This window comes from Hypanus sabinus, chromosome 2, assembly GCF_030144855.1.
Source record: "Hypanus sabinus isolate sHypSab1 chromosome 2, sHypSab1.hap1, whole genome shotgun sequence".
Classification (NCBI taxonomy): Eukaryota; Metazoa; Chordata; class Chondrichthyes; order Myliobatiformes; family Dasyatidae; genus Hypanus; species Hypanus sabinus.
The window spans coordinates 18,429,911-18,445,398 of record NC_082707.1 but is presented as its reverse complement, the minus strand read 5'-3'; the positions used below and the strand labels follow the sequence as shown (position 1 = coordinate 18,445,398).

Genomic DNA, 15,488 nt, shown 5'->3' with positions numbered 1-15,488 from the left:
AACCCTGGAGACCAAAACTGTACACAGTACTGCAGGTGTGGTCTCACCAGGGCTCTGTACAAATGCAAGAGGATTTCCTTGCTCTTGTACTCAATTCCCTTTGTAATAAAGGCCAACATTCCATTAGCCTTCTGCACTTGCTCATTCACCTTCAGTGACTGATGAACAAAGACTCCTAGATCTCTTTGTATTTCTCCCTTACCTAACTCTACATTGTTCAGATAATAAGCTGCCTTCCTGTTCTTACTCTCAAAGTGGATAACCTCACACTTATTCACATTAAACGCCATCTGCCAAGTATCTGCCCACTCACTCAGCCTATCCAAGTCACCCTGAATTCTCCTAACATCCTCATCACATATCACACTGCCACCCAGCTTAGTATCATCAGCAAAGTTGCTGATGTTATTCTCAATGCCTTCATCTAAATCGTTGACGTAAATTGTAAACAGCTGTGGTCCCAATACCGAGCCCTGTGGCACCCCACTAGTCACCACCTGAAATTCCGAGGAACACCCATTCACCGCTACCCTTTGCTTTCTATCTGCCAACCAGTTTTCTATCCATGTCAATGTCTTTCCCCCGATGCCCTGAGCTTTGATTTTACCCACCAATCTCCTATGTGGGACCTTATCAAATGCCTTCTGAAAATTGAGGTACATTACATCCACTGGATCTCCCGTCTAACTTCCTGGTTACATCCTCAAATAACTCCAACGTCGGCAATTCAAATGAAACAGAAAATTTATTACAAAAATTAACCAGCAAAACTACCAAGAACTCAGGCAAGCAAAAGTGAATCTTAAAGAACTGAAATCACTCACAGTACACAAAAGAAGTTGGTCAGAGTTTCACCAGGTAAGGAACCACAGCGACCAAACAAAGAGGGGTTTGCATGCCCCCTGAAATACATCTTGAAGCACGTAGGAATTCAGGAGCAATCAGACAGCCCTGGTATCCAGATGAAGACAACAACTATGTTACAAGATATCCTCTGCTAATTTAATTATGTCAAAATGAGTGTCAGTGATCAGTAGAATGAGCTTAACAATCCCGATGATACAAAATGAGACATCTGCAGTACAAAGTGAAAAACCGGAGCTAATGCAAAGTCAAACAATTAGACATACAAGGTAAACAATCCATGGATACAGATAACCCACAAAGTTACACTGAGAAAATATAATCCACATACTAACTGAAAGAAAAATATATATTTTTTTAAAAATAACCCCTGGTTGTGACAGAAGCCTGACTTCCTTTCTAAAGCCAACTCCTGGCAGCTTAGGGCAGTCAGGGTGAAGCTGATGAAAATCAGTAATCATGTCAGGATCCAAAATATCCTGTATCAGAACCCAACTCCCTTCCTCCGGACCATACCCCTCCCAATTGACTAAATACTAGAATTGTTCTTAACTCTCCAGGAGTCAAGTAATCAATGGAGAGTGTAAACAGGTTGTCAGTCTATGATTCTAGGAGGATGGAGGAGTCTTCGGAGTAGGAGCTAAAGAACTACTGAGAAGGGGTTAAGCTTAGAGATATGAATGATGGGATGGTTTTGGAGCGACCTGGGAAGCTGTAATCTGTAAGTTACAGGATTGATCCTCTTAACAATCCTAAAAAGTCCAATGAAGTGACGCGCTAGCTTTTGGTATCCTACATGTATTTTAAGGGGTAGGTGTTGAGTAGAGAGCCAAACCCACTGACCACACAAAAAGAAGGACCTAGTCATCTCCTTTTGGTATGGAATTGCTGCCTTGCCACAGTAAGTCCCAAAGACCTCTTGGCCTCATGTCATCGCTGCTTACAGCACTTGACAAACTGTATAGCAGACAGAACACTGACTTCCACTTCCCGCTCAGGAAAGGGAGGAGGCTTAAACCCAAATTGATATTCATGTTAAAGCAAAGAATGGTGAAGTGTGTTATGAGCTATCTTTGCCCAAATTGAATGGTCATTGAAAACAAGGCAATGAAGAGTGCATTCCAAATATTGGTTAGTGCTGTTGGTCTGACCATTCATCTGTGGGTGAAAACTGGAAGAATGACCAGAAGTAAATCCATTAAGTTTACAAAATGCTGCCAAAACTCGGAAGTAAATTGTGGACCCCTCTCTGAGACAGTATCTGAAGGAAATCTATGTATCACTGTGAAGGAAAATAAAGTTAAAGATTTTGATAGACAAGGGTTAATATTGGCTCTTTGAGTTTGGAAACTAGTTTGCAGCTTAGTATGTTATAGATTTAGCCTTGGCTTTCGACAGAGACAATTCTTAGAATAAATACTTATAGTTGCGTATCTTGTAAGAATTAGACTCGGGCATATGAGGCGCACTGTTCGTTAATACAAAGTTGTCCATAGTACTGAGTTTTCAAGTTTTGGCTGTTGCTGTGGGTGTAGTTTATCACAAGAGAACTGTATGTGAACCTAGTTTATCTTTTCTAATTCACAAGGTTAATTGAACAGCTTTTGCTTTTGCATTCAATTTGTACGTGTATAAAAGGAGCTGTGCTCTCTATTATTGGAGGTTTGAAACCCACTGTTAAGAGGTTGCATTCCCCATGTTAATCATGAATAAAGTTCTCTTTAATTCGTAGTCTATCCCAAACAGGAGGGCCAGCCGTGGTAGTCGTGATTAATTCTTGCATTAAAGTTGCCGAAAATGAATAGTGGCCCTTGAGAAGAGACTCCTTAAATGGCAGCAGTGAGTTCATCATTGAGCTTGTGCCTGGCTTCCTGGGTAGAGGTTGATGTAGGCGCATAAGCACTGATAATGCTAACCAGGCCCACGGACTTTTGAAGCTGAATCCTGAGCAGTCTTTCAGTTCCTTCAGTTGGTGGTTCGCTGGTGCCAGCTAGGCTGTTTCTTATAGCGAAGGACTTCCGGTGGCTTTCCATGCCAGATGAAGGGGAAGACTTCCTCTTGTAGGCTTCCAGAGGAAGAGAGCCTTGTTTCTTGAAGGATGGCGATGTTCATCTGCAGTCTGCTCAGTTCACTGTTGATGACTGTGGTCTTGTGGGCATCGCTCATATAATGCAGGTCTTCTGTAAGGCATGGTGTCATGGTCCATCTTGAGGGCTGGATACACTTGACATGTCCAATTTTTCTGCTAGGTGTAAGGTGTAAATCCACCTGTTGTGGGTTCCCGGAGTCCCACACACCTAGTGGAGCAAGTGGACTGTGGCGAGACAGCACCTATTTGACTGGGCACTGCCCAGCTTGAGGGGGGCAGTAGTTCCCCAATGAGGTCCTAGGACCTCTCCCAATGTTAGAAGCAGCCCCTGGCGCCTTACTCTAGGCCAATCGAGTACAGTGGCTTATCACCAGTAACTGCTGCTTCCTGTGTTGTATCAACGCTGAGTAGCAATGCTGGAGTGTCCTCTCCAGGGTGCAAGCCTGGGAGGGAAGATTTGAGAACCGGTTGCTGCCCATGCAGCGGGTTCCCCTCATCCACATCACTGATGAAATCAAGGGAAGGGCAAGTGCTGATACAGCTTGGCACCAGTGCCGTCACAGAGGTTTCCAGAGTGAAATTATAAACAGCATTAAACTGCCTTAGGGACCCCAACTCTGGATTTCTTCTTCAGGGTTTACTCCCGAAGCCTTTCCCATGGGTGGGTATGGCTGCGAGGCAGTGGAGGTTTAAAATCAGAGTTATCCTTCTCTTAGTCAGGTTGCCGTCCAAGGCTAATGGGCCCCACCTGCCGGAAGCAGCTGGTTTTGAGGTGCTGGTGTCCCTTTGCCCCTTCTCTTGTCAGTAGAAACGGTTCCACCGGGCCTAGTAGCTAAGCCACACGTGAAGGCCAAGAATTAGACTTGGTTGTCAGAAGCTGTTAGAGGCTTACTCCATTTGAGCATTTTATATCTACAGGCAGACCCGAGTTACGAATGAGATCCATTCCTAAGTCTGTCTTGAAGTCGAATATGAGGTTCAATAGGGTCACAGCCTCAGGGAAGAAGCTCTTTCTGAGCCTGCTGGTGCGCGAGCGGAGGCTCCTGTGGTGCCTACTGGATGGGAGGCGAGTAAAAAGTTCATGGTTAGGGGGAGATGCATCCTTGATAATGCTTTTCACCCTGCCCAGGCAGCGTTTATGGTAGATGTTCTCAATGGTGGGCAATTGGGTGCTGATAAACCACTGGGCAGTTTTCACCGCACACTGGAGTGCTTTGCGGTCTGATACGGGGCAATTGCCATACCGCACTGAGATGCAGTTGGTGAGTATACTCTCAATGGTACAGCAGTAAAGGTCCATCACTATCCTGGGACAGAGATGTGCTTGCCTGATGCTCCGCAGGAAATAAAGGCACTGTTGTGCCTTTTTGATCAGGATGGGGTTGTTCAGGGACCAGGTGAGATCATCGGAAATGTGGACACCAAGGAATTTGAAGCTTGATACATGCTTCACTACATCTCCGTTAATGTAGATGGGGAGTGAGTGTGGCTCCTAGCATGCCTGAAGTCTACAATGATCTCCTTGGTCTTCTGGGTGTCAAGGGCCAGGTTGTTGTTGGCATACCATGTGGCCAGGTGCTGGACCTCGTCCCTGTAGGCTGTCACATCATCCCCTCTGATCGGGCCAACCACTGTGCTGTCATCTGTGAACTTGATTATGGAGTTAGAACCATGTACAGGAACACAGTCATAGGTGAAAACCGAGTACAGAAGAGGGCTCAGCACACAGCCTTGAGGCACGCCGGTATTCAGGGTGAGAGTGGAGGAGGAGAGGTTGTCTAACTTAACAGATTGGGGGTCTGTTAGTTAGAAAGTCCAGGGTCCAGTTGCAAAGGGATGAGCTGATACCAAGCTGGTGAAGCTTGGCAATCAGCTTGGAGGGGATCATAGTATTGAATGCTGAACTAAAGTCAATGAACAGCATTCTGACGTAAGAGTTGGGGCTGGCCAGGTGGATCAGGGCAGAATGAAGTACCATGGAGATGGCGTCCTCTGTTGTGCTGTTGGTATGATAGGCAAATCAATGAGGGTCCAGAGTAGTGGGCAGACAGGATTTCAGATGTGATAGAACCAGCCACTCAAAGCACTTTGCAGTGATGGGGGTGAGCGCAACTGTGCAGAAGTCATTCAGGCCCGTGGCATTGGAATGCTTCGGCACTGGCACGATGGTGGTGATCTTGAAGCTTGTGGGGACAACTGCTTGGTCCAAGGACAGATTGAAAATATCCATGAAGACTGGCCAACTGCCCTGCACAGACTCTGAGCACACGACCAGGTATTCCATCCGGACCAGCTGCCTTAGAAGTAATAGCTGCCTAGCTGCCTAAGAAGAGCGTAGAGGTAATTGAGCTCATCAGGGTGGGAAACAGAGCTGGAAGGGGGCACAGTACTAGGTGGTTTGATGTCTGTAATGACCTGTATGCCATGCCACATGCGCCGGGGGGCCGAGGAGTTAAAATGCTCCTTGATCCTCTATTTGTATGTATGTTTAGCCTGAGAGATTCCCCTCCTCAGGTTGGCCATGGCTGAGCTGTAAGCTTCCCGGTCTCCAAACCTGAAGGCTGAATCTCTGGCTTTGAGCAAAAGGTGAATCTCTCTGTTCATCCATGGTTTTTGATTGGGGAAAACTTATTTGTTTTTGTGATGTCACTATCTACACACTTGTTGATGTGCTCAAGGACAGAGTTGGTATATCAGTCAATGTTAGTCTGAGAGTCTGTGGTGGCATGGGCAGCAAACGGGCTCTAGTCTGTGTGCTGGAATTGGTGCAGAAGAACAGAGTCAGCAAGCTCCAGCCAGATCTTAATAGTCTTCATTGTGGGTTTCATACGTTTAATGACTGGGCTATAATTGGGAAGCAGAAACAATGAAAGATATTCAGGTTGTCCCAGTTGGGGGAGGGTAGTGGCTTTGTAAGCATCAGCCACATTTGTGTAGAAATGATCTAAGGTTTTATTTCCCCTTGTGGTGCAAGATATATTTTGGTGATATCTTGGAAGCACGGTACGTAAGTTGCAATGATTGAAGTCCCCTGCGACAATAAAGGCTCCATCTGGATGCAATGTCTGCAGCTTGCTAATAGCGGCACTGAGGGCTTTCATGGCTACTTTAGCATCAGCATCCGCTGGTACATAAACTGCAACAGCAATGATGCTTGTAAACTCTCGTGGTTGATAAAAAGGTCGACACTTAATAATCAGGTGTTCCAGATCAGCAGAGCGTTAAGTGTCAGCAGTGTAGAGTTAGTGCCATGATCGATTTATGTAGATACATAAACCACCTCCTCTACTTTTTACCTGTCACTGTTGCAGCTCTGTCAGCCCTGAAGACCATGTGTCCTTCCAGTTCCACCATGTTGTTTGGGACATCACTGTTCAGCCATGTCTCCGTAAAAAATCTGATGTTGCAATCCATAAGCCTTCTTTGTGTGAGGGTCCAAGTCCCTAGTTTGTCCAGCTTGTTTGTCGGAGAATGAACATCGGCGAGCATGATACTAGGTAGCACTGGCCAGTGTGAATTTAGCCTTTGCCTAGCATGCAGATCTCCACGCTTCTTCCTCTTTGCGGTCTTGACGCCGGCGCCAGCCCCTTCCGGTTGGAGTGAGTTGAATGCAAGTCCATGGTGTCCTTACTAACACAGTTTTCACTTTTAGAATCTTTTTATTGATACAATATCTTCTACAGCTATAAAATGTTACAAAACTTCAACAAATTAATATGTATATGATTAATTAAGCTGAAGGAAAAAAGCTGATCGTAATATATAAAAATGTAAAAAAAAAATTATATACAAGGAAAAGGAAAAAAGACACGTCTAACTAAGAAAAAAACCCACTGACTACAAAAAAAAAGGAAAATAAAACATTAGGAATCAACCCCCTGGAGCAATACATCTTACCATCATCTATGTATGCGTGTATATATGTGTAAAAAAAAGTTATCAACTGCCAATTCATATTTATGGAAAAAATAAAATTGGAAGGAATCCATATAAAATAAATCAAATTAAATGATGGTGTTTGGCAAAAGTCCCCCATCTTCTCTCAAAATCAAATTGGGGATCAAAAGTTCTACTTCTAATTTTTTTCCAAACTGAGACATAACATTACTTGAGAGAACCAGTCAATTAATGTAGGGGAAGAAGTATCTTTCCGTTTTAATAAAATAATCCTTCTTGCCAATAGTGTAACAAGTGCAATTACATGTTGACCTGAAGATGAAAGACCCTGAATATGATGCAGAGCTATTCCAAATAGAATCTATTAGGTTGTAAGTTAATTTTCAGAGCTTTAGGAATTGTAGAAAATAAAGATTTCCAAAACTATTTCAATGAAGAACATGACCAGAACATATGTGACAAAATAGTTACTTCAGTTTTACATCTATCACAGTAGTTGTCTATACTAGGAAATATTAAAGATAGTCTCTCCTTTGTTAAATAATAATGGTGAACAATTTTAAATTGAATTAAACAGTGGTTGGCACATATAGAAGAAGAATTTATGTTTTTCAAAACTCAAAGCCAATCTTCATTAACAAAGGTCATATTAAGTTCTCTCTGCCAATCTTGTTTAATCTTTAATGATAGGTTCTCTTTTTGTAACAAAAATAAATTATAAATTCTGCTAATGGAACCTCTCACTAAAGGATTCAATTTCAAAATGGTACCCAATGAATCAGGTTCTTGTAAATATGGAAACTTAGGTAAATATTGTTGTAAAAAATGTCTAACCTGAAAATATTGCAGAAAATGTGTATGAGCGAGAGAATATTTGTTAATTACCTCTTCAAAAGTCATCAATGGATCATCACAAAATAAATCTTGAAAAGAACAGATCCCTTTATTTCTCCATTGGAGAACAATGGGATTGGATATTAAATGAAAAGTTTCGATATAAAAAACTAGACAACTTAAATTGTTTAACATTTTAAAAATTGCAAAACTGAACCCAAATCCATAGGGATTGTTTAATAACCAGGTAAAGATTTATATTTGGAATTTTAGAGAGCTCTAAAGGTAATGGAACTCCTAATATTGAAGTTAAATGAAATTGTTTATCAGCTTTTATTTCCAAATCAACCCATAGTGGTTTTGGCTCTTGTCGAGCCAGTATAACCAAAAACATAATTGTCTGATATCCACAGCCCAATAATACAGTCTTAAATTAGGAAGTGCAAGTCCACCATCTTTTTTAGATTTTTGTAAATGATACTTATTAATTCTTGGTCTCTTATTGTTCCAAATAAAGGAAGAAATAAGAGAGTCAGTTTGATCAAAAAAATTTTAGTTAAAAAAAAGGTATATTTTGGAAAATATATAAAAATCTAGGTAGAATCATCATTTTCACAGCATGGATATGACCTATTAAAGAGGGAGTAAGTCGATTCCATCTAGAAAATAGTTGTTTCATGGAGTCTATTAAAGGAACTATATTAGCTTTATAAAGATCTTTGTATTTTTAGTAATTATAATACCTAAATATTTAAAAGTATTAACAATTCTAAAAAGAATATCATTATATATACCATCAGGGGCATTTAGTGGAAACAATTCACTTTTATTCAAGTTAAGCTTATATCCCAAAAGTTTGCCAAAATCTTTAAGTGTTTCCAAAAGATTAGAAGCACAGAAAACCTACAGCACAATACAGGCCCTTGGGCCAACGAAGTTGTGCAGAACATGTCCCTACCTTAGAAATTACTGGGGTTACCCATAGCCCTCTATATTTCTAAGCTCTATGTACCTATCCAAAAAGTCTCTTAAAAGACCCTATTGTATCTGTGGTAACCCCTACTTTACAAAAGGACCACTCGACAATTTTATGGCCAAAAGAACATCTTTATCTGGGACGGCGAAAGATATTTACAATACAGAGGCTTCAGGTACCTCATGCAGCATGGATGGTGGAACTATTTACGATACATACCGGGAGTAAAACCCCGGAACCTGCCTCTTGTTACCAACAGCTCCCCAATTAGTATTAACTTACTTTTAATAACACTCACATTACAACACTTCTCCCCCTTTAAAATCCAACATTCCCCAAATACAGAAGAACTGGGAAATAAAGACAGTGGTATCATTAGCAACAGGTTACCTATACAAAAACACTTTAAAAACATGACAAATTCAACATCTAATCTAACAACAAAAAATCCTATCCAACCAAAGATTCAGTCTGTCAGGAGGTTTGTGAGGGCACTGCGATCTATGCAGTACCCCCGGTGACCCAGCAGGGACCACTGGTGAGGATGTTTTGGGTGGATCGGGTGCTAGGAGCATGAGAGGGGTCTATGCGTCTGCGTGAGAATGTCCATCTTTCTCAGGGGACCCTGAATCTTCTGCCAGTGTCTCTCTGACAAAGTCACTGGTGGACATGCTTCCCCAGTAGTCTGTCTCACCATTGGAAACTCCATGGAACTGTCTACCTCTGAGCCGGAATCATGACACAGACGCACGTGGTCCTGATGTCTGCGGAAAACATGTCCATCAGTCGGCTTAACAACATAGGAGACTGGACCACTCTGCTTAAGAATGACACCAGGTAGCCATTGCTGATTGTTGCCTCTGCTTCAGTTTCTCACATAGACATTGTCATCCAGGTTTAACTGAATTTGTCGTGCATGTTGATCATGTCCCTCCTTCTGCTTTTCCTGCCTTCTCTCCACTTTTGCCTTCATGTCTGGGCGCAGCAGGTCCAATCTTGACTTGGGCCCATCAGCATCTCTGCTGGAGTCTGTGGCGTGAGGCAGTATTTAAACAGGAAACATGAAAGCTGGGTACAAAGAGAGTCCCCGTCATCTGCTTCAGGCCTTCCTTCTCTGTCTGAACAGCCCGCTCAGCCAAACCATTTGAGGCTGGGTGGAAAGGAGCTGTCCAAATGTGATGAATGCCATTCTGTGGCATGAATTCACTGAACAACTGACTGGTGAACGTTGGGCAATCCATGGACTGCAAACACTTGCCTGAGTTTGTCTATGGTTGAGGGGGGCTGTGATGTTGTTCATGATGTGAGTTCTATCCATTTGGAGTGTGTGTCTACCATTACAAGAAACATCAACCCCATAAAGGGGCCAGCAAAGTCCAAATGTAGCCTAGACCAGGGTTAGACTGGCCACTCCCATTGGTGCAAAGGAGCTGGTGGTGGCATGTTCTGATTTGTCTGACATTGCTTGCATGATTTTACCTTGTTCTCCAGATCCTGATCCATTCTTGGCCACCAGATGTAGGATCGATTCTGCAAGGCTTTTCATCCGAGTCACCACTGGATGAGTCTCATGAATTTCTTCCACAGTCTGTTAATGGCCAGGGGGAGGCATGATGACCCTCAACCTCCAGAAAATGCAGCCATCGTGCAGACTCAGTTCTGTCTTCTGTTTGGCATAAGGCCTCAGTTCCTCTCCTTCCACGACAACCGTGGGCCAACCGTGTAAAATGTAAGTCTTGACTTGAGTCCCTCTCTGTCCATTGCTTGATCTGGGTCTCCTTTACAGGTGTCTCTTACAGCTTCTCCAATGAAAGCACAGTCTCTGGATGCACATGTGTATACTCAAGTAAAGGTAGTCGACTCAGTGCATCGGCATTTGCATCATCCCCACTTGCGCTGTACACTGTTCTATACTGGTAGGCTGACAATGTGAGAGTCCAATGCTGTATCCTGGCTGAAACTAGCAGTGGGATGCATCTGATCTTACTAAACAGGCTCATCAGTGGTTTACGGTCCGTATAAATTCTGAATGCACGTCCATAGAGGTACTGATGAAAGCGTTTGTCCGCAGAAACAATGGCCAGACCTTCTTTGTCTAGCTGTGAATATCCCTTCTCAGCAGCTATCAGGGTACGTGAAGCAAAACCAATAGGCTTCTCTGAACAGTCCTCCATTACGTGTGAGAGAACTGCCCCGACTCCATAGGGCGAGGCATCGCATGAAAGGGTGATCTCCTTGTCTGGGTCATAGTGAACAAGCAGCTTTGCTAAGTGGAGGGGTTCTTTCACTTCCTTGAAAGTTTCCTCCTGCTCTTCACCCTCTGTCACTTAGCGTAATTGTGAAGCAGCTTATACAGTGGGGCCAAAACCTTTGAGAGGTCCGGAAGAAACTTGCCATAATAATTCACCATGACCAAAAATGATCTGAGTTCAGTGACACTCTTGGGGCTTAGAGGACTTTGTCCTCCACTGGGCAAAGCCCCTCAGCTGTAAACTTGTGTCCCAGGTAGGTCACACTCGGAGCCAGGAACACACATTTTCCGCATTTCAATCACAGCTCTGCATCTGAGAGCCTCTCCAGCACCTGTCCTAAATTAGTCAGATGCTCCCCCTCCATGGCTCCCTTGTTCAAGATATCGTCAAGATGCACTGCTACATGCAGAATCCCCTGCAGCAAAGAGTACATTGTCCTTTGGAAAATGGCAGGTCTAGCTGCCAATCCAAATACTCCGCGATTGTATTTTTATCCGCTTTATCTGCCTTCAAAACTGGAACAATGGGAGTTGCTCACCTTGAAAACTGGATGGGCTCAATGATGCCCAGCCCCTGTAAACGTTCCAGCTCCTCCCCAACTTTGCCTTTCGTGGCATAGGGCGCTGACCTGGGCTTAAAAAAATGTGGTGTGGCCTCAGGGTCGACATGGAGTTTCACGGTCACGCACTTCAGTGTGCCCAGCTCATCCCTGAAAATGTCACTATACCGCTGCAGAACGTCCTCCGTCATGTGTGCATACTTAATTTCATGGCAAACACGAGGAAATGTGCAGATGCTGGAAATTCAAACAACACACACAAAATGCTAGTGGAACACAGCAGGCCAGGCAGCATCTATAAGGAGAAGCACTGTTGACATTTCGGGCTGAGACTCTTCATCAGGACTAACTGAAAGGAAAGATAGTAAGAGATTTGAAAGTAGTGGGGGGAGGGGGAAAATGTGAAATGATAGGAGAAGACCGGAGGGGGTGGGATGAAGCTAAGAGCTGGAAAGGTGATTGGCAAAAGTAATACAGAGCTGGAGAAGGGAAAGCATCATGGGACGGGAAGCCTCGGGAGGAAGGGGAAAGGGGGGAAGCTCCAGAGGGAGATGGAGAACAGGCTGATGGGCAGAGAGAGAGAGAAAAAAAATTACTAAATATGTCAGGGATGGGGTAAGAAGGGGAGGAGGGGCATTAATGGAAGTTAGAGAAGTCAATGTTCAATTTCATGTTCAATGTTAATTTCATGGCAGTTGTGCCGGATTTTTCGAAGCCAATCTGTGGCCCAAAAGACTGGGCCCGCTGCCCTCAGCTATCACCAGTCTGTGTTCAGCCTTCTAACCCCTGGCTGAAATGTCCACATACAACACGCCTAAATGAGGTACGGGCTGCCCCGTATAGGTCCTGAGATGGAGCTTTGATGGTCTGATGGGAGGCAGGTTGGATCCCCATGTCTTCCTGTACATCTCCTCATTAATGACTGATGCAGTAGCCCGTGAATCAATCTCAAACTTAATGTCCTTTCCCCGATAGTAACTGTGGCATAATATGAGTCAGGTGGTTCCTCATTCATTTCCACCCCAAACATGTTGTAGGTACATGCTGCCTTTTCGTCTGCTTCTCTAAAGCTGGTGTGTGGCTGCCTGAGTCTGCTGAGCTTTCCCCTGCCCAGGCTTAACCTTACCGTTTAAGCTCCTGCACTTATTAGCTAAATGTCCCTTTTTGCTACAAGCATGGCAGGCAGTACCTTTGAATTTGCAAACATTTGCATAGTGCGTCCCTCCACACCGAAAGCATTCCACCCGCTTTGCCTGTTCACCCGTCTCCTCCTGACTTGGTGCACTGCCGCCCGCTGTGAAACCCCTCCCCCAATGTCCTTATGTCCTTTTTGGATATCCTTGGCATTATTAGCAGCCATCTCCATGCCTTGGGCAAACTCTAGCGCTTTCTGGAAAGTCAACGATGGAGTTTCCCCCAACAAGCGGCGCTGTACGGCATCATTATTAAGGCTGCATACTAATCTATCACGGAGCATGTCATCCAACCTTGCTCTGAAATTGCAATGCTTCGACAGCTGTCAAAGCTTGGCCACAAAATTAGCCACAGTCTGACCTGGCTTCCTGAAATGGCTGTGAAACCTGAACTGTTGGACTATCACCGAAGATTTCAGATTGTGGTGGTTGCCCACGAGCTTGACCAGTTTGTCATATGGAAATTTCTCCCGGTTTCTGCAGTGTGGCTAAGTTCCTTATTAGCTTGTAATTCTTTGCCCCACACGCACTCAGGAGAATAGAGTGCTTCCTAGCCTCCTCAGTAATTCCAAAAATACAGAAAAAGTATCCCAACCTTTCCTCATATTCCAGCCAATCCTCGATTCCCTCCACAAGTTCACTGATTGTCCTGAATGTAGCCGTCCAAACGCAAGGCTACTCGTCCGCTCACAGCTCCTGTTCGAAACACGCTGACCCGTCCACAAAACCGGTTCACCTCATTGCCAAAAATATGTGGTAACTTCTACTTTACAGAACGACCACTTGACAATTTTATGGCCCAAAGAACATCTTTATCTGGGACAGCAAATGATATTTACAATACGGAGGCTTTTAGGTACCTCGTGCAGCATGGGTGGTGGAACTATGTATGATACATACCAGGAGTAAAACCCCGCCAAACCTGGAACCAGCCTCTTGTTACCAACAGCTTCTGATTAGTATTAACTTACTTTTAATAACACTCACATTACAACAGTATCCACCTTCATGTTGCTGGCAGCCCATTCCACGCACTCACCACTCTCTGAGTAAAAAAACTTACCCCTGATATCTTTGCTGTACCTACTCCCCAGCAAAGTAAACCTGTGTCCTCTTGTGGCAACCATTTCAGCCCTGGGAAAAAGCCTCTGACTATCCACAGGATCCTTTTATTGCCACTCGCTGACTTCTACCAATCAGCCAATGCTCTAACCATGCCAGTAGCTTTTCTGTAATACCATGAGCTCTTAACTTGGTAAGCAGCTTCAGCACCTTGTCAAAGGCCTTCTGAAAGTTCAAATATACAATATCCAGTGCATCTCCTTTATCCTACTTGTAATTTCAGCTGTTCATGAATAGTCATGAAGCTTAATTGAATAGTCATTATTCCTAATGAAGAATTTGCCAACTTTCAAGGTAAAACAGGCTATGAAAATAACATTTGCTATTGACGCCAGACAAAGAGCAAAGATTCAGTCAAGGTTCAGCTGATCATGCTGTATTACCGAGGATTTACACAGAATAGAAATTTTCCTGATGGGATTGTAGAATACATTGATATAAGATACAAGGAGTTTTCTACCAGAAGGTTGTAGATTAGAATGGGAGAGCTACATCAGTGTTAACCATATCAGGCAATTTTAAAAATCGCAAGCTATGATGAAATGTTTGCAGTTCAATGGAATAATTTCAAAATAAAAGTGATTTTATTGTCTGGCAGGATAAATTGAAGAAGTTTAGATGAGATGGGAGAAAAGCTAGAGAAAGATGCTTGGGGCTCAGACTGAAGACAATATATGGATGGGTCACTGGAAAAGAAAGGGATACACCAGTGGTGGATGGTCTCGGCCTCACTGACAAAGATGTCTACAAGCTCTCTGTAGAAGAGATTAGGAAAAGGTAGTTTTCAAATGAAAGTAATTTCACCTGATTTTGCCGTTCCCTCAGTTTGTACAGCTGATCTTCATGCTCAGATGACTTTCTGGCCAATATCTTAACTTCTTCCTCCAGGAATGTTACACAGTCTGGCAGACAAGACAGCTTTGATCCATGTTCAACATTCACATCATGGAGGATCTTAGGAATTGATTCCTCAAGGTTCGAAATAAAAGCCAAAAGATCATCTGCATAGAGAGAAATCTTATGATTGGTTCCATTCATAGAGATACCATGAATATTTTTAGCTTCACGTAATGCCAAAGGCTCCAATACAAGATTAAATAATAAAGGGCTTAATGGACATCCCTATCTCGTACCATGAGAAAGTGGAAAAAAAAGACCTGCTATTATTAGTAATGACGGTGGCAATAGGATTCTTATAAATCATTTGAATCCACCTATTGAAATTATTACCAAAACCAATCTTTTTAAGCAAATATGGCCACTCAACTCTATCAAATGCCTTTTCTGCGTCGAGAGAGATATCACATTGAGGTTGCTTAGATAAGGGTGAATATATAATGTTCATCAGTCTCCGAACATTGAAGAAAGAATAACGGCCTGTAATAAGGCCTGTTTGATCCATAGAAATGATTTTAGTTAAAATATTTTCCAAGCAGTTAGCCATGATCTTAGAGAGAATTTTTGCATCCACATTTAATAGCAAACTAGGTCTATATGGTGAACATTCAACAGAACTCTTATCTTTTTTAAGAATTAAGGAAATAGATGCTTCATAAAAAGAAGGTAAATTACCTTTCTTAGAGGATTCATGAAATATTTCCAAAATATATGGAGAAAGTAATCTTTCAAATTTTTTGTAAAATCCCACTGAATAACCATCAAGTCCAGGAGCTTTACCTGATTGCATCAATAAAATAGCTTT

At 43.1% G+C, this 15,488-nt stretch overlaps 1 protein-coding gene across 2 annotated transcripts in view; it reads left to right on the top strand.

The window, feature by feature from the left end:
• LOC132406674 (P2Y purinoceptor 1-like) overlaps positions 1-15,488 on the top strand; it is a 273,564-nt gene that overhangs the window by 19,364 nt on the left and 238,712 nt on the right. Inside the window, exon 4 of one of the 2 annotated variants that reach the window (XR_009516223.1) lies at positions 10,152-11,819. The exons of the other annotated variant lie outside the window; for it this stretch is intronic. The gene's annotated coding sequence lies outside the window, so the exon portion shown is untranslated. Of the gene's footprint in view, positions 1-10,151; positions 11,820-15,488 lie in introns of those variants that run through there. 2 annotated transcript variants of the gene reach the window in all.